We start from the raw sequence: 23115 nt of genomic DNA on the forward strand, positions 1-23115 counted from the left end.
GCGCTAGAGTTACAATTGTGGTGGTGATTGTTAGGTTTAAATATGGTTTGTGTTTGGGTGAACTTTTCAGAATCAGAATGAGAATTCCTTTATTTATCCCCGAAGGGAAATTCTTTTTAGAGATGATGTCAGTGTTAGGAAAATAAGATTTAACTTAACTGACATGCAAGTTTGTGTAGGGATATGGCTGGCTGAGGGGGTGACTTGTGCCATAATTAAACATTAACATGGGAGTAAATATAACTGGGAGTGGCAGAAGGTTACCTCTGAGAGGTCAGTTCAAGGTCACTGGCACAAAAATCTGCATAAATGTGCCAGTTTGTGGGTTGGACATCAATAGTCTATGTTTAAAGAAAAAAAGGAGATTTACTAAAACTAACATTGGACTTATTTGGTGGCTTGGATTGTCTAAAAACCACATAGCCGATTAAAATGTGTTCTGAAGCAGTTTCTTTAGCTATGGTAGCAGTTTGGCTAGATAGCAGCAAAAACAAACCATCTGTTAAATAATGTAACTGGGAACAAGCTTTTTTATTTTCTTTAGAAGAACACATGGTGTCACATCTTCGAGGAGCTGATACAGATTTGGTGCCTTGCTCAAAGACACTGAATCTGTATCAGCTCCAGAGCTGCTGCTGCTGCTGCTGCATGGCTGAACATCAGCCCTGACCTCCTTGGAGAGGAGTGTTTGTCCATTCGGATTGATAGCGTATCGCATTTGTAAGTTGATATTGTTAATAAAACAAATGAAAACAAAACAGATTGTTTTATGGGACTGTGTCCAGGGTGTCATGTGCTGTGTCTGAACTCACCCTTCAGCGAGGCTCTCTTGCTGATCTGTACACAGGACTGAGCACAGATCAGCCTGAGAGGACGAGGAGGAGCAGGAGACTGTGCTATCTCAGGACAGTAGACAGCATTTAATATTGTACCCATGGCTGCTGAATGCTTGTCTCTTATTATACATGTGAACAAATGGAAAAGATAAATGATGTAAAGCATAATGAGTTTAAATTTGTATTTACTGTTTCTTTATTATGTATTTAACCGATGCTGAGGCTCACTATACGCAGCTGTTTGGTCAGGGTCTGTTTTATCCCCCTCGTCATTTTTCCCACAATTCTGCTTGACTCCAGTGTTCCTCTGCAGCATGTGTGATGTTTTAAACAAGTTGTTTCTTGGGTAATCATCCAAATTGGATTATCGTGTGGTTGATCTGGGATAGGTTCCTGCTGGGCTGGGTTCTATGATGGTGAGTGTGTACTGATGCATGTGTGTGTGTGTGTGTGTCTCCTATTAAGACTCTGCAATCCTACCTTACCAGTAAGGCTATTCCTGCCACCAAAAAAGGAAAATCTGGTTTGATCACCTCCAAATGAATACACTCAACAAACAAGCTATGTTATAAAATAATTCTACTTTTGCAATATTTACACTCAAGCTTTCCTTTTGGTTTGTTTGGGTTAATATCACAGTTTCTAGCCGCAAACTTTTCGAGGCTTTGTATGAGTATACCAAGCTGTTAGACAGTGGAAAAATATCTGGAAAGGGGCTCCAGTGCTTTAAGTGGCTTTGTGTTTGTTTATGGGTGGGGTTCCTCTTGTGAAATGAGGTGGTGCACAGGAAGAAGTGAACACTGCTGTTTTTTTTTTTTATATGATTTGCCTCAGTGTTGTGTCACAAAGATGTAGTAAGAGCTCAAAACTGATATTTACACCTGAACTGTTGGCATCTGCATGTTTTCACATGCACACTGGTGTGTGTGTGTGTGTGTGTGTTGCTCCGGACCTGAGCAGCTGGGTTTACTCTCTCTAATTATTAGTGGCCTGTCTGTCTTTGTACTGACGTTCTCTCCAGTGAAATGAGATCTCACACCTGGGCCTTCCATACAGTAGTGCAGAAGAGTAGAAACTGATGGATAACAGGCTACAAAAGCAACTCCAGCCTTATAGTCAGGTTACTATTTTAATTTCTTCTTTTTGATTTTAGCTCAATTTTAAGACTTTTTTCTATTGGGATAAGTTGTCATTTTGCGTATAGTTTATGTTATGTACTACCTGTTTAATGTTTACCATAATTAGAATTTTTGAATTGACCTTTTTTATCTTATTTTTCATTATTTCATTATTTCCCCTGTCTAGTCATTTTGAGCAATAAGACTACTTATTTGTTGGAAGTGTAGCAAGTTGCCTGATGTGGCCTGAAGTTTGTAGACCGTAATTGCGTAGTTAAAACACACACACACACACACACACATGTCCCAATAAGGCAGAGTCAACAGCAGTCAGATTAGGGGGCTTTTAGAGTGGACCGCACCACAGACGTATCAGACCATCTGAAAACTGCTGCCACCAGGTGCAATCTCTGCTCCTCAGCCAGGAAGCACGGCTAAATCCAGATCTGAGATAATTAGGAGTGAATGCTAAGAAAGTTAAATGCTCAAGTTTAATTCTGTTTACTTTGTGTCCTACTTGCTGACAAGTTCCACTTCAGGTTCGTCTTGCTTGAACGCACTGCAATTGCATTGAAGCTGTAGCTATTTGGGAAGAGTTTTACAAGAGGCTTGCTGTCACCTGTGTGCAGCTGTTGCATTATTAACTTTACATGGCAGGATTTTGTCATGGGATTACTTAAATGAGTTGATTTTCACACATGAAGAACACTTAACAATATGTCATTTGCTGATGTTTCCTGCTGAATGAACACAGTCCTGATGCTCTGTCTTATCTTCCATCTGTTCAGTGACTGATGTGAAGATGAACAAATTCTAACATGTACCCGCTTTTGCTTTATGCTCAACTAAATAGTTTTGCCCTGCGGTTCAGAGTTTGACCTCTGCTCTGATGTTAAACTCAGTCTGCCTATCTTTGATTTTCTCTGACTGTCTTCACATCTCACTCACTTATCCTCATTACAAGTCACAAGTTACACAAATCTGCTTAGCAGAAGTGAAGGGATCACCTGTCATCTCCCTCATTCCTCTGAATTAGCTGAGTCTCCAAACAGTACAGCATCAGAAAGTGACAGGACTGAACAGACAACTCTCTAAACCTGTCTGACAGAATCAGTTTAATGAGATATTTGGATAGTTGTATAACTGTAGCAAAACTGACAAGACAGACGCCAAAGTTGAATTTATCTCATCCCTGGGCTTTTTTAAATAAAGTGCTGTCTTTTGGAGAGCTTAAATCACACCTCAGGCCACTTGTTGAAGGCCTGAAGGCAAGTTCTATCTATGAAAAGTGACCCCAACTCCCCCAATATGTCTAAAGCAATAAATGGTACCAAACAACACTATGAATTTGTCTGAACTTTATATAATGAGGCTGAACGGGGCCATGCTGTGTGGCTGGACAGTCACATCCAGCAAATCACTGAGGACACCACAGCGGTCAGCAGAAAAGGCTGTTATGTAACTGTGCCGGTTTTCCATGTCTCCCTGCATCTCACCCAGAGAAAAAATAATGAATATGTGTAGTGCAGTGCCCGGCTTAGTTAATGACTCCAGGAGGAATTCACTGTAGTTGTTCCAATTGCCCTGGTACAGGTTATTAATGCTGCTCACAGTGTGAACTCAGTCATTACGCCTGGCTTACAGGTAATCACTATGCCTTTGCTGCGGTTTCTGATAATTTCATGGTGAGAGCATGACGCACACTTGCAAGAGAGGGTAAAACGATGCAGCCATTATGGGGTGCTGTCTCAGCATGCTGTGGTCCTGAAGGTGGAACTCTGCTCCACCTTACCCTCACAGGGTAGACAAAGATGGAATCGAAATATGAGGCATCGTTTCTCACTATTTGTCTGACAACACCTAATCACCGTAAAGGCCCAGTTTATGTTCAACTTTGTTTGTTGAAGCTTTGGTATTTCCCATTTTCTGTCAAACTGTCCTACAGACAAAAGTGTAATTAAACTGACTTAATGTAGATTTAGACCAACTTCTAAGCACCTAGATTAAAGACATCACTTCTTCTGATGGAAATACCAGTAGTGTTTCTCCTTCAAAGAATCTTTTCTTTGCCATTTGTCCACCCATTCACTGGCACAAGGCAAGACACCGGCCTAAACCTTGGGATCATTTGGAGCTCAGTGTCTTCCTCAAGGACACATGTGGACAGGATGAGCCAGGGTTCAAACCATCAACCAGGCGATTAGTGGACAACCTGCTGTACCTCCTGTAATCGAGGCACATTTGAAATTGAGATGCCAGCTTTGATTATCAACCATTTCAACTTGATCTTGGCAGAGTGTTGGTGTAGGTTTGAATAGACTGTGGGTGCATAGATCAGCAAGCTGACAGAATCCTGGCTGAGTAGAATCTGTAGTCCACTGAAGGTCTGTGGACACTGAAATCCACCCCGTCTTTGTCTTTCAGGCATTCACCAATATAATGGGTGATCTGCTCACTTCTTCATGCTGTTTATATGACTCTACATGTGCTGTCAACAAGCTTCGTGCTTCTCACACTTCTAATTGTTATTCCTCACCTTTGAACTGAAGGAAAATTCATTTTTCCACCTCCACAACATGAAAAACATCCCCACCATATTTAGCAGGTATTCAGCAGTTCCTGTTCATTCAGCCAGCCTGAACTGCGTTTCTACAACTGAGGTGCCATCCGGGGTTTTTCACATTTCAGGTGTTCAACCTGCAACCTCTCTCACAACTCCCAGAGGCAAACACCTCCATCCGGTCATTGTGCTCGCAGTTACATAATTATGGCTGCACAAACTGCAAGATTAAGCTGTTCTACAAACTAATTCTTTATTTGTCACATGCACAGTTACAGTGAAGCAGTCATTCAGATAATGTAAAACAGACAATAAATTGTAGTATTTGATAAACAGTGTACAATAGTGATAAAATGAAAGTAGTGTGAATTGGTTGTGCAGTCACATAGTAAATGTATGTGCTTACTAGGCAGATAAAACAGAATGTAGATAATGTGCATAAATACTTAAAGTGTAATAGTTGAACAGCTTGTGGACTGTAGTAAATATACTGCAGTGTGTGCAGTAGTCTTATGGGTCGACGTTGTCTCTGAGTCTGGTGGTGCAGGACTGAGGACTGCGGTACTGCCTGCCAGGTGGCAGCAGGCAGAGCAGTTTGTGGCTGGAGTGTTTTGTGTCTTTGATGTTCCTGTTGGCCTTCATCCTGCACCGCTGGGTGTAGAGGTCCTCCATGATGTGCTGAGCAGTTTTCTCTCTGCTGCCATGTCTTTCTGATGGTTTCGGGCAGTAGCCGTTCAGACAGAGGGCTGTGGAGGACAGGGACAATGGTGGTCTTTTTGAAACGTGTGTACTACACAATATAGCAGTCAGAGGATGAATTTATCAGTGCAGACGACCGCTAGCTGATCTTCGCACAATTTGAAAGCTCAGCCAGGTTTATCACCAGGTCCAGCTGAGTGCGGTCCTTCAGTGTGAATATGACTAGTGGGCACAAATCCTGGGCTTTCTGTACCTCCTCAACCAGGAAGTTGTTTTCAAGACAACTCAGCACATTACAGTCATGTATCACATTATAAATCATGGCTGAGCAGTTTGTTCTCTTAATACTATAATTCTTTTATACATAGATTTGGGATAATTTTGGATTTGTGATTTTTATGAGACAATCACAAAATTCCCAGCGGCCAGTTATCACTATAATGGTATGCAGGCAGAGCAGCCCTCTGCAATAACACATCTCACATGCTATCAATAGTTCTCGTGTTCTCCTACGGTGGGCCGTGCTCCCTGGTGTTGACACAGTTGGTGTTTGTGCAGATGACATAGATGACTATCGAGGGCAGACAGAGTCCCTCAGGCCGCCTGACGCTCTGTGCAGCCACCAGTACAGTACAGGGGCGCAGTCCACTCTCCATAGCGGAAACTGCTGACTGCTGTGACTGACAACACACACACACACACATACAGACATACTGAGGCCTGAACACTCATGTGAGAAGTCACCAGGACAAACACATGTATGTGCAGCAATTGAGCCAGCTATATAATGAACACCTGGATGACATGTTTGTTTGTCTCTGCAGAGTCTTTCCTCCTGGAAATGATTCATCCAAGTGAGAAGGGCATGTAACACTTCATAAAGAAGTCAGTTGGTTAGAAGGCCTGCTGTAACTCAAAATACTGTGGCTGGTGTGTAAACTGACCTGCATGGATAAAAAGACACTTAAGACAGGGGATGCGTAAGTAACATAATGCTTGATGGGAAAAGGGATATCAGAGGTGTTTGCTTAGAGTGTGTCAAATTTGCTGAATTACAGGGGTTTTAAGGATAATGAAAAAAAAGTTTCAGGCTTCAGGCTAAGAAAAAGACTTTATTGTGGGAGCTGTCATCCTTTAATTTCAGGTTTTTATTTCACTCATTCCTAGCTAATTTGTGTTTTTGCATCCTGGCATTACAGACTTCAAAATACACTCAATGAGTAAAAAACATAATATTTCTCAGAGTTGCAGTGACTCGCTGTAGCTGTGGCAGAAGACTTGGATGCAGAAGGTAATAACGTGTTTGTGTCTGTTTTTGTCCTAGTTGGCGAGACGTTGTTATCTCAAGCAGTCCTCTGAGAGGTAAGAATTTCAACATGCACCATTTCTTTTCAGCTTCTGCTCAAACTTTTCAAACACCTGCTGAATGCATCAACACACACAGAGTATTATTTTACACCGTAACACACACACACACTTGATGGGAAATAAAAGTTTAAAAAAAAAAAAAAAGTCTGAAATGTAGTGTTGACTGAAGTTTTGGTGTGTAGCCCAAACGCCTCCGCCCTCCTCTTTGGTTTTCTCAAGGACACAGAAGGTGGATGGAAAGAAAGAGTGAGCTCGGCTTTGGGCAGCGCTAAGCTTAAAAACTGGTCTTCTGGTCAGATGTTTTATTGTGTTGGAAGTCATGCCCTGAGAAGATCTTTCTCTGTCTAACATTTACTGTATGTGAATCTTACTTTTTCTACTAACCAGCAACTTGTCTATTGCATGGCAACTTTAACATTATATTAACGTCATTAATCACTTTAGTTTCTTGGTGTGCTTGCTGAATCTTGTCAAATCATGTATTATTTTTGCCTGACCTGCATGGGGTCATTCAAACATTTTTCTGTGATTTTCAAAACTTAGCGTTCCCCATTTATTTCGAAGAGCAAGAATAAGAATGTGCAACACTTTATTTAACCAGATCAACATGGATGAATTCCCTACTGAGTGGAAAGCATGTCAAGTGCTGCTACACTACAGCACTTCCCGATAGCTGTGGTTATCACAAAGTACTGCAAGGGTTGGGCTTTTTAAGAACACTGGCACTATTGGAGGCTGCAGTGAAGTTTTTGAATGCTTACATAACACCTTTAGTTGTCATTATCTTTGATTCCAGCACCTTATAACTTAACTCATTTAAACTTGCTTTTTGTCAACACCACAGGCTGTCTAGTAGAACACCTGTCTTGTTTATTTCACTGTCAGCCTTTCAGGATTTCAGAATTAAATAGCTTTTGTAGCACATGGCTGCACATGCCACAGATGCCTTTCTTCATTTCCACTTTTTAAAATCTTGGCTTCCCCTCTTTAGAGTGTCTCACACTCTGACTTATTGCCTTTGCATTGTTTGCAGCAATACCTGCTGGCTTACTCAGTCCCTCAGTCAGCTGCTTTGTATTTAACATCTCATTCACCTTCTTATTCCGTCCTTCTTTTCGTTACTAATGCCCCTTTGTGCTTGACTGTCTTGACTTGTCTTGTCTGTCCTGTCTTTTGTTGTCTCTCTTTGTGTGTCTCTGTAGTGTGAGTATGTTCACTTCCTGTCAAGCAAAACAACCTCAGAAAGTTGTTGAAAACTCATGGGTTGCCATGTGCATGAAATCTCCAGACTGGTTAATGTTTTAGTGTGGAGCCTAATTTGTTGTAACTTGTTTGGAGCCCACGCTGTTCTGACCTTCCTGTTTCAGTGACTTCAGTGAGCCGCAGTCTGCAGTCAGTCATCCTCAGCGAACAAGCAGAAGGATCTGTGTTTGATGCATTTTGATCTGGACCTGTAATTTGGGTCATTAGATATTCCACAGTTAATATAGGACACTCCTCTTCCACTCTCTTCTTCTCTGTCTCTTTGTCTGTCTTGTCTCTCACCCTCACTGTCTCAGTTCAGTCTTATCTTCTCACTATCCCTCATACTGTCAGACACTTTTAGAGCATCTCTCTCATCCTCTCAGTCCCAACACATCTCCCAGGTCCAGGGCTTGCAAGGTTACAGGAGAAAAACAAACAATGCCACTCTTCTTGCTGACGTGATGTCTCGTGATGTGTCAAATGCCTCTCAGAGGATGGTTGCAGTCTGAGCTATAGGGGCCTTTTTTTCCTTCATATCTGGGTACTTTGTCCCTGCATGGGACCTCATCATGCTTGGCTGCTGAAAGCTTTAGTTGTACTTGACATTGCTAGTGTGTATCTCTGAATACTGTTGTGGCTTGTGCTGGCCGATGATACGTTGTTTTATATTTAGATTGGTATGTTGAGTGGTATTGCACAAAGCTTGACTGAGAATATGCTATTGTTTTTTTATTGTATGTCTGTTGTCGTTGGTATTGGTCACATATTTCATGTTGGCTCAGTGCATTGTGAAGCTGTTATAACTGAGTCTCATCTTGTTTTTAAATCATGTCACATTTCTCTCCCACAAGTTGATTGAGTGTAATTATTCGCAGGGACTCTGCTACAAAAATTTCCTACTGGAGCTGTCAGCTTTGTGATTTGGACATGTTTGCCATTTAGTGTGCAAACGACAGATAAGCCATCTGGCTAAGCTCATAATGCTCCATTTATAAATTACACCACAATAGAGAGTGGATTAACAGCTGTTGATGTAATCCCTTAATGAGTTTCATAGCGCTTTCTGTGATTTAGTTTATCCTGCACTGATAGGACAGTTCAAAGGTAATACGCACTGTTCAACCAAATTAGGCATGTTGGCCTTTTCACATGCTGATAATATCATCGAGAAACTGGCAGTGAGACAAGGGTCAAGTCAATCCTTCTTTCTTTCTCATTCTTTAAAGCTGTGATAACTGACTTTGGGCCGTGTTGGGGCAACACAACAAGCCCTAAAAGAAACAGTGACATGAATAAAGTTGTCATGGTGGATGTCTCAACAAACTGCTTATTTAAACAAGGTAGCATTAGCATTAATTAGGTGTCGAGTTTGTGTTCACCTGATGAATGCACAGTAAGTCTAATATTCACTGTCTTTTAGCTCTGGGTTTGGTCTCTACCATCTCCTGAGGCAAATATCTGGCTCTTTAGCAGCTAAATGCTCCTCTATGTGCAGCAGCTACTCGCTAACTGGTGTGTAGTGCAGGGTAACACTATTATTTTTTGTTGCTTTGAGTAAGTCCTTTCACATTACACATGGTCATTTCATCCATTGTTAAAGATATTAATGATAGCAGCTTTAAATGACATGTCTCATAAACCTCACAAGTCCTTTCTTTCACTTTCACTCTAGCTAACCATTCCTGTAAACCAATCTTATGTTACTAATGACTGTAAGAGGGGTTAAAGTGAAAGAGCAGAACACTTGGCATCACATAAAGTAGTCAGGCTGAAAAGACTATTTGAGGACCAGGCAAAAAATACAAAGGAAAGGAGAAGAGGTATAAAACCACGAGTGCTAATCTGTTCACTGAGTCGGGACGCTGAAAACGTCAAAATGTTCCACTTTTTTCTTTTGTCTTTTCTTTTGACTTGTCTCTCCCAGATCATCTTCGTTTTGCTGTCTGTGGCTGTTATCTGTTATCCTCCTGCCTCCGTCTCTCTCTCTCTTTCCTCTTGTGCATTTCCTTCAGTAAGACGATCTGTCCTCTACTCAGCAGGGCAGTAAAGAGACATCAGCATCTCCCTTTGCCCTCTTTTAAAGTCTCCTCTTCCTCTGACTTTGATAAAGGCCCCAGCATGCAGTCTGGTCTGGGCTGCCTCGCCCTGTTGATGTCATGCACCTGATTGTAATATCTTTCATGGTGAGTTTTTTACAGAAGGAATATGAGTTCAGTGGCTTGTTGGGATCTGCCTGCTCATGAGTTCATAATAAATTGCCTTTTGTTATTGGCCCTGCCAGTTTAAAAGCAACGCTGGCTGCAAGAAAATACAGTAAGTGTGGCATATGAAAGAACATTAGAAAACAGGCTCATGTTAATGTGAAGCACCCTTTATCGAAATAAAGCCATTGTGGCTATAAATGTGCCAACAGTTTGTATGAAGACAATATCTTTCCACACACTGACTGACACATAGACTTTTTCTTGCTATAATTGCAAACCAGGTCAAGCTTTTCAGGCATATCTCTTTACAGATATATTGTTCTTGATGAAATTATAGTTCTGTTGTTTGTTGATTTGACAGTTGTTATGTAATATAGTGTAACATACATAATAAAGCATACATAATGCAAATAGACAACTTTTCTAACAAATTTAGGTCACCCCATATAGACAGTTGTTGTAATTGTCTATATAACAACATCATGCAACATAGTACAAGTTACATATGAGCAAACATAATTTAATAAAAATTAATGAAAAGTTTATCACCAACCAAACATCTGCCATGTTTCTACAATGTCAAAGTTGGCAAGTACTATACCAAAGTTTTTGCCAACTTTCCTAGTTGTTCCGACTCGAGGGGGTGTTCATTTAAATGTTCCCAGCTGATGACTCAATTTTCCGATTATTCTCACACCACGTAGATGTGCCTTAAATCATGAGTTCTTTTAGACCATGTGGTTTTAAGTTATAATTTAAAGTGCAAAAATGATGCTTCCTGGTGCATTTAAAAGGTAGAGACTCAATCAGAACTCCAGTAAACCCATAAAAGATGGATGGATGTACACATTCTATATGTATTCTATATTCTATATCACTATATCATATATGTATTCTATATCACATTCTGTATGATATGTACACATACTGTACGTATCTGTTTTTCTCTTTCCCTGACACATCCTGAGTCAGACACGTCTTTGCCACTCACTCACTTTCTCAAAAAGACAAATCAGCACATCTGCTAAGCTGGCTTTAGTTTAGAGACTACTGGGGGAATCTGCAGGACAAAGGAGGTTTTGAATTACAGTATGCACATTTTTACTCCAGAGACGGGCAGCTGTTGGTGGGTACAGGCCTGCTCCGGAAACATAAAAAGATTGTGGGCATCCAGTCAAAGTGATGGCTTTTTATAGAGGGTGGAAACAATAAACTGTGTGCAGTTCTGGGAGAGTCTTTGTTTTAAATCACAAAAGGCTGGGCACATATGACATGGATAATCATAGAATGATGTTCAACCCAGCCCTCCAGCATGAGACGGGGTTGAGTTTATTACAAGTTCATTCTTTTCAATCTTGTCCAATCAGTCAAATTTATTGATTCTGAGGTGTTGCACTAGTGATCACATTTAAATGAGTAAAACAAACGTGTAACCATTTTAACCAACTGAAGTTTGGCTCAGGCACTGTAAGAAAGATGTCAAGGCAGAGATGAATCTGGAAAAGGTCAAGTTCACACTGTAATGACCTGGAGGAACACGCACACACAGATTTGTGGTGATCCTGTGATACTGTTAGAATTATCAGAATGGGTGTTTCCTTGATAAATAACATCTGTCTCCTCGGTGTCTCGTCAGCCCTGACAGCAGCCAAAGGAGTAGTTCGACTTGTGTGTGTTAGTGTTTATGCCAGATTGCGCCTGTGCTGTAATTGATTTGATTTGTTGTCCTCTGTTTGTTGTTGTGATAAGATCTACGACAGAGTTCTGGTCTTGTTGCAGCGGTCGTATATCTTTGGCTTTTATGGCTCTCTGTGTCTGTTCCGTGGTTTTGCTTGGTGGATGAGTTTGCGCTCATGGCCACGTGATGTGTCTTGCAATCATGAGGCGCATCCCAGTGAAATGCGGACTGAGTGTATGTGGTCACATCTTGACACACTTGTTAAAAAAAAGGAAAAAAAAAATTAAAACGTTGCGGCTCATTGCATACACATGAAAATATGTTGTAAATCACAGAACAACAGAATAGACATACAAAATATTATTAACAGATAGTATTATTCTATAATATATATTACATGCACAGACAACCATACAGAGTCAACTTACATTTTCAGCTCTGGTGGCCTGTGGGGCTTTTTGTAGTGCTGAGAGGCCACAAACGACAGCTTTGTGTTCTGGGATGCTGGGAAAGTCGGACCGCAACACACACACACACACACACACATTCTCTTTCAGTCTCTCTCTCTTGCAGACACACACACACACACACTTTCTCTTTCAGTCTCTCTCTCTCTCTCTCTCTCTCTTGCAGACACATACACACACACACACACACACACTTTGGCAGTGTCAAAGCCCGAGCACAGCTCTGCCCGGCTCAATAGGCTGATTCATTAGAGCCTCCTCATGACACTAGAGGAGAAAATGGACTAGCAGTAAAGGGAGGACGAGGAGACAGGAGTGTTTCAGCTCAGCACTCTGCTGCTGAGGTCATGACATGACCTGACAGTGGTCAGCTCAGTCTTAAAGGAAGAAATCACCTTACAATAAGTGGGTTTTTGTTGTGAGTTGCCACCTTACTGGGCCTTGCCTTCCTTACTTTACCCTACACAGGTTTTTGGTAACACGTTAGCTTCTAATGGGTCAAGCACTGCCTTAGGACCTCTCTCATGACAGAATTTCATGACAGGCCTCATTATAGATGTTATACAAGTACACCATGAAAACATCATTCTGCTTTACTAGCTGCACATCCAAAAACATGAAACCCTCAAAAAGTTAGAGGGTACTGACAGCCATCATTACACATCATTATTCACAATGGTGCCCCACAGTGATTCAAAATATTTACACTCCTCAATCATTCTGTCACAAAGCATAAAAACACTCATGTCGAAACTCTTTTCTTTCCAACAGCTCATCTCAAATTGATTTCATTTGCTTTGCAGGAGAGATTTTCTTGTGTTTTTATCTAATATCATCATACTGAATCTGGCAGCAGCAGTGGAAATGTGCTGTGGAGTGGAGTGGGTGTTGTAACGATGCTTGGCAGTAAACTGTGTTTGTCTGGATCTTTCCCTTGCTGTCTCCACTGGAGCCATGCAGACGTTAAATCCCGGCCCTCCTGTCGGCGAGGGGCTCTCACAGCCCCCCCCCCACACACACACACACACTATCAGATACGTGTGAGATATACTGAATGAAGTTAAATGTTCTTATTGTTGACACAAATGCTTTTTTGTGAACCTGACATCATTATTATGAAGCTACAAACATGTTGTTCAGCTAATGTAAGGTCGGTTTTAAATGACATGGCCACATCGCTATTTTAAGGAGTGGATTATTCAGTTCTAATCCAATGTACCCTGCAAACATGTTCTAACTATCACACGGTGAAGTTCCTGTCACAGTGTGCATTTTTTCCATAATGAGCACCTCCTGATCTTGTAGCAGGCATGGACTCATTAGGTGAAACACTATGTTTACCTCTGTCACATGCTGTCACTGTCAACATGGGGAACCCCCTCCTCAGTGCGAATAGGCCAAGAGTTTCAACACCCCACGCTGTGTCGGGAGGTCGCCTCAGGACTCAAGTGCAAATAAAAACCGAAAAATAAATTTGGATGATTAACAAAGTCGAGTGCTCAGGGCCATTTTGTCAGGTTTAGTTATTATAAATGATGACATATACACATGAATCACTTATTAAAAGTCATGTTTTGTGAACATCATAAGCTGGTGATAGATAGATACATACCATTTTTTTTACTATTTTTTCAGAGTGACAGGTCTTATAGTTGCTGCGACAATTAGTTGATTGCAACAAAAAATTAATGGCCCACCATTTTGGTAATTAATGATTAATTTTCAAGCAAAAATTAAATGTAATGATCTGCTGGTTGGAGAAATCTGAAGATGTGACTTTGGACTCAGAGCATTTTTCACAACTTTTTTTTTTTTTACACATTATAGGCAAAGTGATTAAGTGTGAATATAATCAGCAGAATAATCAATAATGGAAACAAGTTGCTTGTTGGTGCCTTAGCTGGGTGATGCTTGCTATATGGGGACTTTGTTACCTTCTGAATCACATGTACAGTTTGCAGCCGATGTCTGATATTTCTTCACAAAAAGGACAGTCTGCCACTGTGACACGGTCCATCATCTTCACTGATGCTGGATGCAGGCCAGCAGGCCGCTGCCAGCGGCTGCAGGTGAACCCCAGCTCTTCCTCTGGGTTTTTCAGGGGATTTGAGCTTGCGTCAGCAGCTGCGTTGCTTCGCTGTCCTCTCGTGTTTTCAGAGGTTTATTCACTCTGCCTGCACAGAGCTGGAATCTGAGCGGTCATTATGTTTTTTTGTTTATTTTTTACCACTTGATCACATTTAGTTCTCTTCTGGAAGAATATATTCAGACAAGTAAAGACAACTTTTGTATTATTGTTTTATTCCTGTTGATGCTGCAGTTCTCTACCACTCCTGGCTTTGTACTTTGTTGTTTTATATTTGGAGAAGCTTCATATTAGTCGCATGTAACAGTGGAAAGAAGGAGAATCATGTACGGTGGCTCAGGAAAATATTGTTTTTTCCACTGCACAGTACGGCTCGACTCTGCTCGCTGGTACTTTTTTAGAAACTCTGTCATGGCTTCAAGCAAGCTGTGATGATACCAACATGCAACATGAAAACACTGCAGGCCCATTGTCACGAGTGTGATATGGGATATCCTGTGTGAACCCAGCATTTTAAAATTGCTCACCTACTGTCAGTAGCAACTGCAATTTTATTTATTCGCTCCACCCAGTAGCCTGCAGAACTGGAGTAGAGCCCCTCCTATGCTGAGAGGGCACTATCTGAACGAAGTAGAGAAAAGTACCTGGTTCCAAATGCTAGTCGAGTTGAGTCAAACAGTACTCGCACTGTTGTTATGTCTTCAGTGTTGAGGTGAGCAGTTATATGTCAGGATCATTTAATGGAAAGATACTGACAGACAAGCACTTAATCTTACTATGGTATGCACATATACACACTGACAGAATTACCAACCAACAGGGATTTACAGCTTCAGACTGACTTTAGGGCTCATCCTGCTCTGCTTGAGCTACATAATTACCTGTATGAGTGCTTATTAACATACAGTACACATACTGCCTGGTACAGAGTGCACTGCTCCATCTTCCTCCTTTCTTTCCTTAAAGGAGGTTTTGTAGAAAATTGCAACTAGCATTCCCGCTCGTAAATAATTTAGACGTGCATCCCTTTTTAACCCACAGAGACTACCGGGCCCCTGCACATTTCACTCAAATATGTGCTAATGTTAGACCAGGCATCCAGCTCTGGCTCTGCTGCGGGAGGCCAGAGGGTGAGGTTTATTCTGGGACAGGTATGCACAGTCTCAGAGAGCTTGAGCGAGATTGTGAGAATGGATGTGGTTCTGGTTCTTGTGTTCAATGCGCTGTTTAGGGATCGTAACAGAATGCAGGATGAAGCCTTTTGGAGATTTCCCTGCAAATGTGAACGATTAGCTGTCACCTACAAGTTATTTCCCACTACACTGATGGTGCTCTTTATTCTAGCGCAGCTTCGTCCCACCACAACTAAATAGTTTCCAGTACTGGAGGTTCACTCCTTTCAGCCCTGACGAGGGATTGATCCTCTCATCGTAGACATAGTTTGACAAACAGAAAACCGCACCCGCCACACAGACAAGCAGAGTAAGGAGGGAATCCCTGCCACTTAGAGATTGACAGCTGGGTATACAGTAGCTCAGACGTCTACGTCTCCTATTACCCCCACCCCCACCCGACACACACACACACACGCGCCTCAACCCCAATTAGCTTGAATAATTGATTCTGAATTGATTTAGGCTCAGCTGCCTCACTTGTTTCTGGACAGTAGCATGTATTTTTGCTTCCTATAATTATTGTCTGTCTTGTTTCTCTGCCAGTCAGCAAAGCTCTTACCCTCCAAATGGAAGCGTCGCCAATGAAGCTGCAATTAAAAATTCATTTGGGATTTGTTTGTTGCTCTGACTGACCATAAATTATACACACCAACGATTTACCTTTACATGAGGGTAGTTAAATGTCCTCAGATGCCCTTTTTAATTCTTCTAAACTGAGTTCTGAGAAATCTAAGTCCACTTGGAAAATACTTTTCTTCAGTGTCAGGCTTCTCACAATCAGTTAAAAACCCTTTAATGAAATGATCTCCATAAAAGCCTGTAATGTGCACAGTGGACATTGGTTTTCTCTGGAGAGAGTGCATATACTTAATGCAAAAGTGCTTGGTGATATGAAAGGAAGAAATGGGAATATGACTCCCCAGTTGAACTTTGCATTGGCAGCCCTGTCAGTGTGAAGTCAGTCAGTGAGCCTTTCACGTGCTAATTTAATGTCATTCCTCTGGCTTCTTTTGTTTCGTCCCAGTTAACAGATTGACCAACTGTGACAGCGCTAAATTCATCTGTGTTTTTGCAGTTTGTGAATGTTTTTGGAGCATTTAGAACAATATGCTTATTAGCTTTCTTGCTGACAGTGAGATGAGAAGACTAATGCCACTCCAATGTCTGCACAATATGAAGCTACAGTCAGAAAGACTTGGCTGCAAGATGGGAAACCGTTAGTCTGGCTTTGTCGTAAGGAAACAAAAACCTGCCTAACAGCACCTCTAAAGCTCAATAATTAACACTTTATATCAAAATCTGTACAAAAAAAACCCAAAGTGTAAAAATTCCAAATTATAAAGCTGTGTCAGACTATTTCTATGAGATATCTGTTTCCCCTATGGCTGTCTCACCCCCTGCTGACTCTGTATTTATATTTAGCCTAAGGGCATGAAAGTGCTGTCTCACTCTCAGCACGATAGTGAATAAGCATATTTCTCAAAATGTCACACTATTCCTTTTAGGTCGAAGCTTGGCTTGTCTACGTATTCTCAAATTTCCTAAAGCACACAAAAACTAAAAATTCAGAGCTGATCATTAAATTCACCAGTTTCTAGATACGAGCGCCTCCCTCCTTCCTTTGTTTTGGTCAAATTCTCCTCCAAAGTCCTTTGTGTGAAGGGAGAGTCCTCACACGAGGAGGTTGTTAAGCTGCTATCAGGGAAAAGTGCTGGATGTCTTTTGGAGGAACAACGTGGAGGGAGGAGGGACCCTTTAATGGAGGGAAAGCAGGGGAAGGTTTTCTTGTCACAATCTTGCTGAAAGAAACTGTGGCTTTTTTTTTTGTGCCTCGCCAAGGACTTTGGAGAATTTAGCAACAATGATGGAGAGGAGAGGAGAAATTTAAATTAAAGGTTTGATCTCTAAAGAAAGTAAAGAAAGAAAGAAAGTAGGGGGAGGAAAAGACGATGGGGGGGGGGGAGAGAGGGGATTTTTTATTTCTGAAGAATTTTACTTTTTGTTACAGTCTGATTCCTCAGTTTGCCCTCAAGTCTGGAACAATGACTAAAACATTTTTTTTAAAAGAAGGAATGGCCAAAAAGAAATGTTTGAACATCTCACACACAAAAGATCACTGAAGCACCCTGAGTTGAAAGGACCCTGTCATCTCACTCCTGCATTTGTGTGTGTGTGTGAATTTAAATCAGGTTTGACCCTCCCCCTTCCCCTCTTCAACCCCCCCACCACCATCACTAAATTCACAGTCGTCTCCCCACCCGCCCCAATCTCTGCATGCTGGCTAGTCCTCTGCAGCTCGTGCAGCTGGTACGTCGTGTTTTCTATCGGTGCTGCTCTGCACAGAGTCAGATACAGCAGAGCAGCTCCTGCTCTAGTGGCAAAAGAAAAAAGGGGAGATACTGTAGGAGGAGCGTGAAAGAAAGAGGGCAGCCGGCGCAACAGTTTTACACTGCATTCAGCTCCAATGGGAGAGGCGTGTTAGAGAGAGAGAGAGGGAGAGAGAGAGAGGGCAGTACAGGCAGAAAACTCACTGCAGTGCAGGTGGATCACAACTGTCTGGTGAAGACGAAGGTTCGGAGGCAGCAGTCTAACTCTAATTGGCTGTCCAGCAGGTTTGTAGTGCAGTTTCTTTACAGCGCTAGCCGATTGTAGCAGGGTTTGTGCCTGTGCCTGTGTGTTTGTGTGTTCTGTGTCTGCTATAATGGATGCTGTGTTCTCCACCATCAGGGCTGCTTTCTCACTGCTGTCTGCTCTTGTTGCCTCTGTGCAATTGTGACATTTCCCAGAGCTGACAGCACCCAGGAAAGATCAGGAATCTGTCCGAGAGTCTGAGAGCACGTATTTTTTATTTATGCTTGTACATGTACATGCTCACAAGTTCAGACTACATGTGAAACTTCTGATCTGAGAGGAGAACAGAAGACTTTTCTTTGCCTCATGCTAAATGAAATGGCAGAGGCCCTCTTCCCTCCTTTCCAATGGGTTCTTTTTACTACGGAGAAGAATAGAGCCGAGAGCTGTGAATGGGCCCGAGATGGCTTTCTGTGTGCAGAAGAGAGGTGCCGCCCTCTCAAGTGTCAGCATGCTTAGCGGTTTGGAGGCAGGAGGTAATTTCATGTGCTTATAGATTATAGCTGAAAGAAGGTTTTAAGCATTGATTAGAGAGGAGATATGGTCTGTATTTTGTCCTCTAGATGTTTTAAAAGTTGTCTTAAAAGTTCAGAATTTCTCATGTTTCCTCCTGTCTTGCGGCTCTTCACCCCCTGAGGGAAAGGCGGGATGATGCGGTCAAGTGCTTTGGTTGTCGTCCGTCTTTTCAAAGGTGTCTGTTTACTGTTGACTGAGCAGTGAGAAGGAGCCGTTAGGAGCTGCTTCTTTCTATTTTTGGCCGTTGTTTTCTGGGTGTTCCTATGAAAGGCACTCTTTCATATTTGGCGGACTGCCTGAATGATGAGAAAATCTGTGGTTTGGCTGGTCTTTGCTCATATTGTTGTTTGTTTGCCAGTCCTGAATTTGCTGCTTATGGTTGCCTCAGTTTCATATCGCTTGAGGTGTTTTGCGTGATCGAGCGTTTGCATTTCAGGCCTAAAGTAGCATTCAGGGGTTGTGGAGTGTTTTCTACTTGTTTTCTTTTTCCTTCTTAAACATTTGCTCAAGAGCTATCACAAAAATCTGTACTCCATTTCAACCTTTGTCTTCTTCTGTTTTGGAGTTTTGCTGCAGAATTTTCCCCTCTGCTGTGCAAACTCTAATACTTGGATTACACAGAGAAGTATGAAGATGTAGGGCCAAGCTGATTCTTTCTGTCCTGCAGTTTGTTTGGAGGTTCAACCAACACCAAATCTTTTTGCTTTAAGATCAACCTACAGTGTAATAAAATGGACCTGTGCGCTGAACTGTAATAACTTAGCATAGTCAGCATCATGTCCACATAGCATTCGCTCATTAAAAACAGTGCTTTTGGGGCTGTCTTACTCCCTGTCATATCTTCCTCCTGACAGTTGAAATGTTTTCCCAGATGCTGGCAAATCGAGTCTGACTTCGTCTTCTCAGTGCCAGAATAATGAGGTCGGATGGGATCATATCAGTGACACCTGTGATCATTGTGCTGCCTCCTGAAGGCAGTGAGCTCCTCATACTTTCCTCCTCTGTTGCTACATAACTTACATGTTAAATTAGAGATCCCAAAGAGATTAGAGATGTGAATGTTATTGATTATAGCAGTTCAACACTGAGACGGCACAATGCTGAAAGAATGCAGAGGATGGTAGATAAAACTTTGAATGTTTGAGGATGTTGGATCTTGTTCTTGCAGAAGAGTAGATTCCACAGAAGATTGCTCACTAATATGATGAAGTGGGTTGGAAATTGACATGGACTCACCAAGCGTCATGTGCATGCCTCCTACATTTCATGCTTCAAATGTCTCAAAAGTCTTGATAAAGAAACGAAATGTTGATGTTCTTTCAAGTGAAATTTCAGTCTTGCTTTGCAGGCATTTCAACATAGTGTAGTGTATTCTGCTCTGAGATTCAACTCTGTCTGCAGAGGATCTGTGAACGCACTATGCTGCCATGGCACTGGCTGCCATGGTAATGGCCTCAGTCCTCTGATGAATCCTGAAATGTCTAATCAAATATTTGTTCAGAGTTCTTTTGCAGAGAAGTAATAAAATAGGAACCTTGCAACAGGCTTTGTTTGGTCTTCATCTTTTGGCTATTCTCCGAGGCTGTTTCAGGAATGGCCGTGTGTGCCGGGCCCTCCAAGAAAATATTGCTGCTTCAGGCTGAATGATTTGCAGTCATACCAGCCTTGATTTCCTCTCCAGAGGCATTTGTGTATCCATCTGCATTCAACACCACATGCCTGCTCTCGGGTCAAGGCTTTGAGATATATCTTTGTGGTAAATTAAAACCGATTTCTCACTGTTAAAAGCGACTTACAGCACTTCAGCCTTGGACATGTCGTTCGAAACATTTCAAAAGTAGTCAAAAGAGCTTTCTTTTCCCCCATGCTGAGGCCAAGGAGGTGCACACAGAGTGCTGCTGTGGTGAAGTATTATCCTGGTGTCTCAATCAACCCCTGTGACCCGAGCACCTCTCCAGTTCTTCTCCTTATGTTTCCACTTTAGGAGGGATGATGGACTTTGTGTGTGTGTGTGTGTGTGTGCATGTGTGTGTGTGTGTGTTTTACGGAGAGACAGAAAGGATTCATCTTATCTTCCAAAAAATGGGTGTTACTCGTCTTTGTAACTTGTGTTGTAAATCACAGTTTATGTAATGGGGCTGTGTGTGTGTGTGTGTGTGTGTGTGTGTGTGTGTGTGTGTGTGTGTGTGTGTGTGTGTGTGTGTGTTAAATAGCTTGGCTAGCCTGCCTGAGATTATGTCATATGGCATGGTTTCCAGTTGTCCAAGTCTGCTGCATTTAATTAAGCTTTCAAGAAAGTCATCCCCAACCACAGTGTGTGTGTGTGTGTTTGTTTGCATGTGTGTGCGCATGCGTGTGTGTGTGAGTCATTTATGTGTCTATGTATGGTGTAAACTGTATATATTTATACTATATGCTTATAATATATGCTTAGTTGTTTGTGTATAAGTGCGCCCTCCACATCTGTGGAGCATCACCTGTTGGCCAGCAGAGCAAAGAAATGGTTGTTGTCAGATTCTGGCTAATGAAAGCTCTGAACCTTTTTTTTGTTGGTTCTTTTTGATGATTGTGATTTTGGTCTGATTGAAACCTGCAGTCCAGCTCTTAAGTTAAACCAAATGTACTTGGGCTGGGTCCCACTGAGGGGCTTAGATGTGAGCTTTGACAAAGGACTGCACACATTTCAGCTTTAATGCAGGTGCACATACGGGGGCCCAAACTAGCTGTGATCAGGTTTCTTTGCAGAAAGCGTAACAAGAATATACTGCCTATGAACCAGTAATTTTTTTACAGTCAGGGTCATTTTATTTAGTAAACACTGAGGTCTTTTAAAGTTTGACATTCACATGGACAAGACTAACTGATCCTCAATTTCCTCCAGACTTAAAATTATATCTTGTGGTTTGTTGACATAGGCTCATTGACTGATTGTTGTCCTCTCCCACAGATGGTTTAACCATGTTACAGCCACTAATAAGATTCTTGGAAACACCTCAAAAAAAGGGGGAATTGATGCTGTGTGGTTTCATTGTTGTTTGATTTAGTGAGTATCAGTCCTCTTGCTGCAGTTAATATTGGAATCAAATAGAGAAAAAGTGCACTCACTGAATCCCATGCATGTCCCTCTGGATAATAGTATCAGTTCAGTGGCTTAATGTCTGGCATCTTTTAATGTCTTTGCTCTTCTTTTTGCCCAGCGGTGGTTTGACTCCTCTAAGCCCAGGCTTCCAATCAACCTCACCTGCAGTGAGTTTAGGCTTGTAGGGTAAAACGGATCACGTTTTGCACTTCTTCCAACACTTTATATAGACTGCTCTGGCCAGGTCAGAGTTCATGAGAAAGCTTTGCTGGGCCTGTCTTCACCCAGTGGAAGGACCAGCCAACTTCTTTCTCTCATGGCTTGTCCCTTTGGATGTAACAGTTATTTGTACAGGAAGAGGAGAGAATCTGTGCATTTGTTGAGCTTGCTGTAGGTGTGTATGGTTTCTGATCTGGTGAATTCTGACAATCCAGATCAGCTACTGAATGCTGTAAGACACCATGAGTAAAAGTTTCCATAAAATAAAATATTGGACAGTATTCACCAAAAGCACCCGATGACTCAAACTTTGGGGACAGTTCTGCCCTGCCGTTATGACCGAGCTTTATTTTCCATTATGCTTAAGTTCCTTCTGAGTCAGTGTCATTTGCCTTACTTTATCTCCATCTGCAATTGTTACTCCCTCTGTACACTTGCTCACTGTCTTTGGTTGTGAAGGTTTTACTGCAACTTTTCAATCAGAGGTGCCTGATGAACATTTTGACTCTCTCTTTTGTTAAGGACGGTTTTCCCTTCCATTCATGGCCAACTGGTGCTGAGTCACAAGGACTGTCATGTGTGTTACGGCAGTTCAGCCGTTTGAAGGGAGGAATTTCAGCATTTTGTGAGTGTAAACTCAGGCAAGCTAGTTGACTGGGCAACCACCACTCAATAACAAACTGTTAGAAAAGTGTTTTACAAGTTTTTTATTGTAGTGTTTAATGCCCCATTGACCTTCACTATAATTGCTAACAAATGAATGGTAATAAATAGTAATTTCTCAATGAGCTGGGATAAACACTTTAATAGTAGACATCTGAAAACCTACATTTTACTTTGTAAGGAAATGAAAGAACAAAAAGGTGAAGCCTGTATTTTGAGCTTTGGGAAGAAAATGAAACTTTTAAAAAGGGAGAAATTTAAGGATGAGTTGTTGCTTTGTTCCAGATGTGACATTTGTCTGCTTGGATTTGCAGCTCTGTGCAGTGTGATGTGCGGCAGGTTGAGAGATTGTAAAAGGAGGATTGGAGCACACAAGAAAGCTGATATTGCTTTGCCTGTACAACATCCATTGCACGTCTGCCCGTCCTGGGTGAGGGATCCCTCCTCTGTTGCTCACCCTGAGGTTTCTTCCATTTTTTCCTGTTAAAGGTTTTTCTGGGAGTTTTTCCTTAGTCGATGTGAGGGTCGAAGGGCAGAGGATGTTGCTGATGTTATGTTAAGCCCTTTGAGA

The 23115-nt window shown here is 41.8% G+C and overlaps 1 protein-coding gene across 5 annotated transcripts in view; it reads left to right on the forward strand.

Moving 5' to 3' along the window:
- The window catches only part of add3a (adducin 3 (gamma) a), a 92557-nt gene that overhangs the window by 10528 nt on the left and 58914 nt on the right, over positions 1-23115 (forward strand). For 4 of the 5 annotated variants that reach the window (XM_046408008.1, XM_046407997.1, XM_046408036.1 and 1 more), the window contains exon 2: positions 6538-6575. The gene's annotated coding sequence lies outside the window, so the exon portion shown is untranslated. Of the gene's footprint in view, positions 1-6537; positions 6576-17720; positions 18049-23115 lie in introns of those variants that run through there. The other variant, XM_046408027.1, reaches the window with a different exon arrangement.

Source organism: Scatophagus argus, chromosome 2 (assembly GCF_020382885.2).
Source record: "Scatophagus argus isolate fScaArg1 chromosome 2, fScaArg1.pri, whole genome shotgun sequence".
Lineage (NCBI taxonomy): Eukaryota > Metazoa > Chordata > Actinopteri > Scatophagidae > Scatophagus > Scatophagus argus.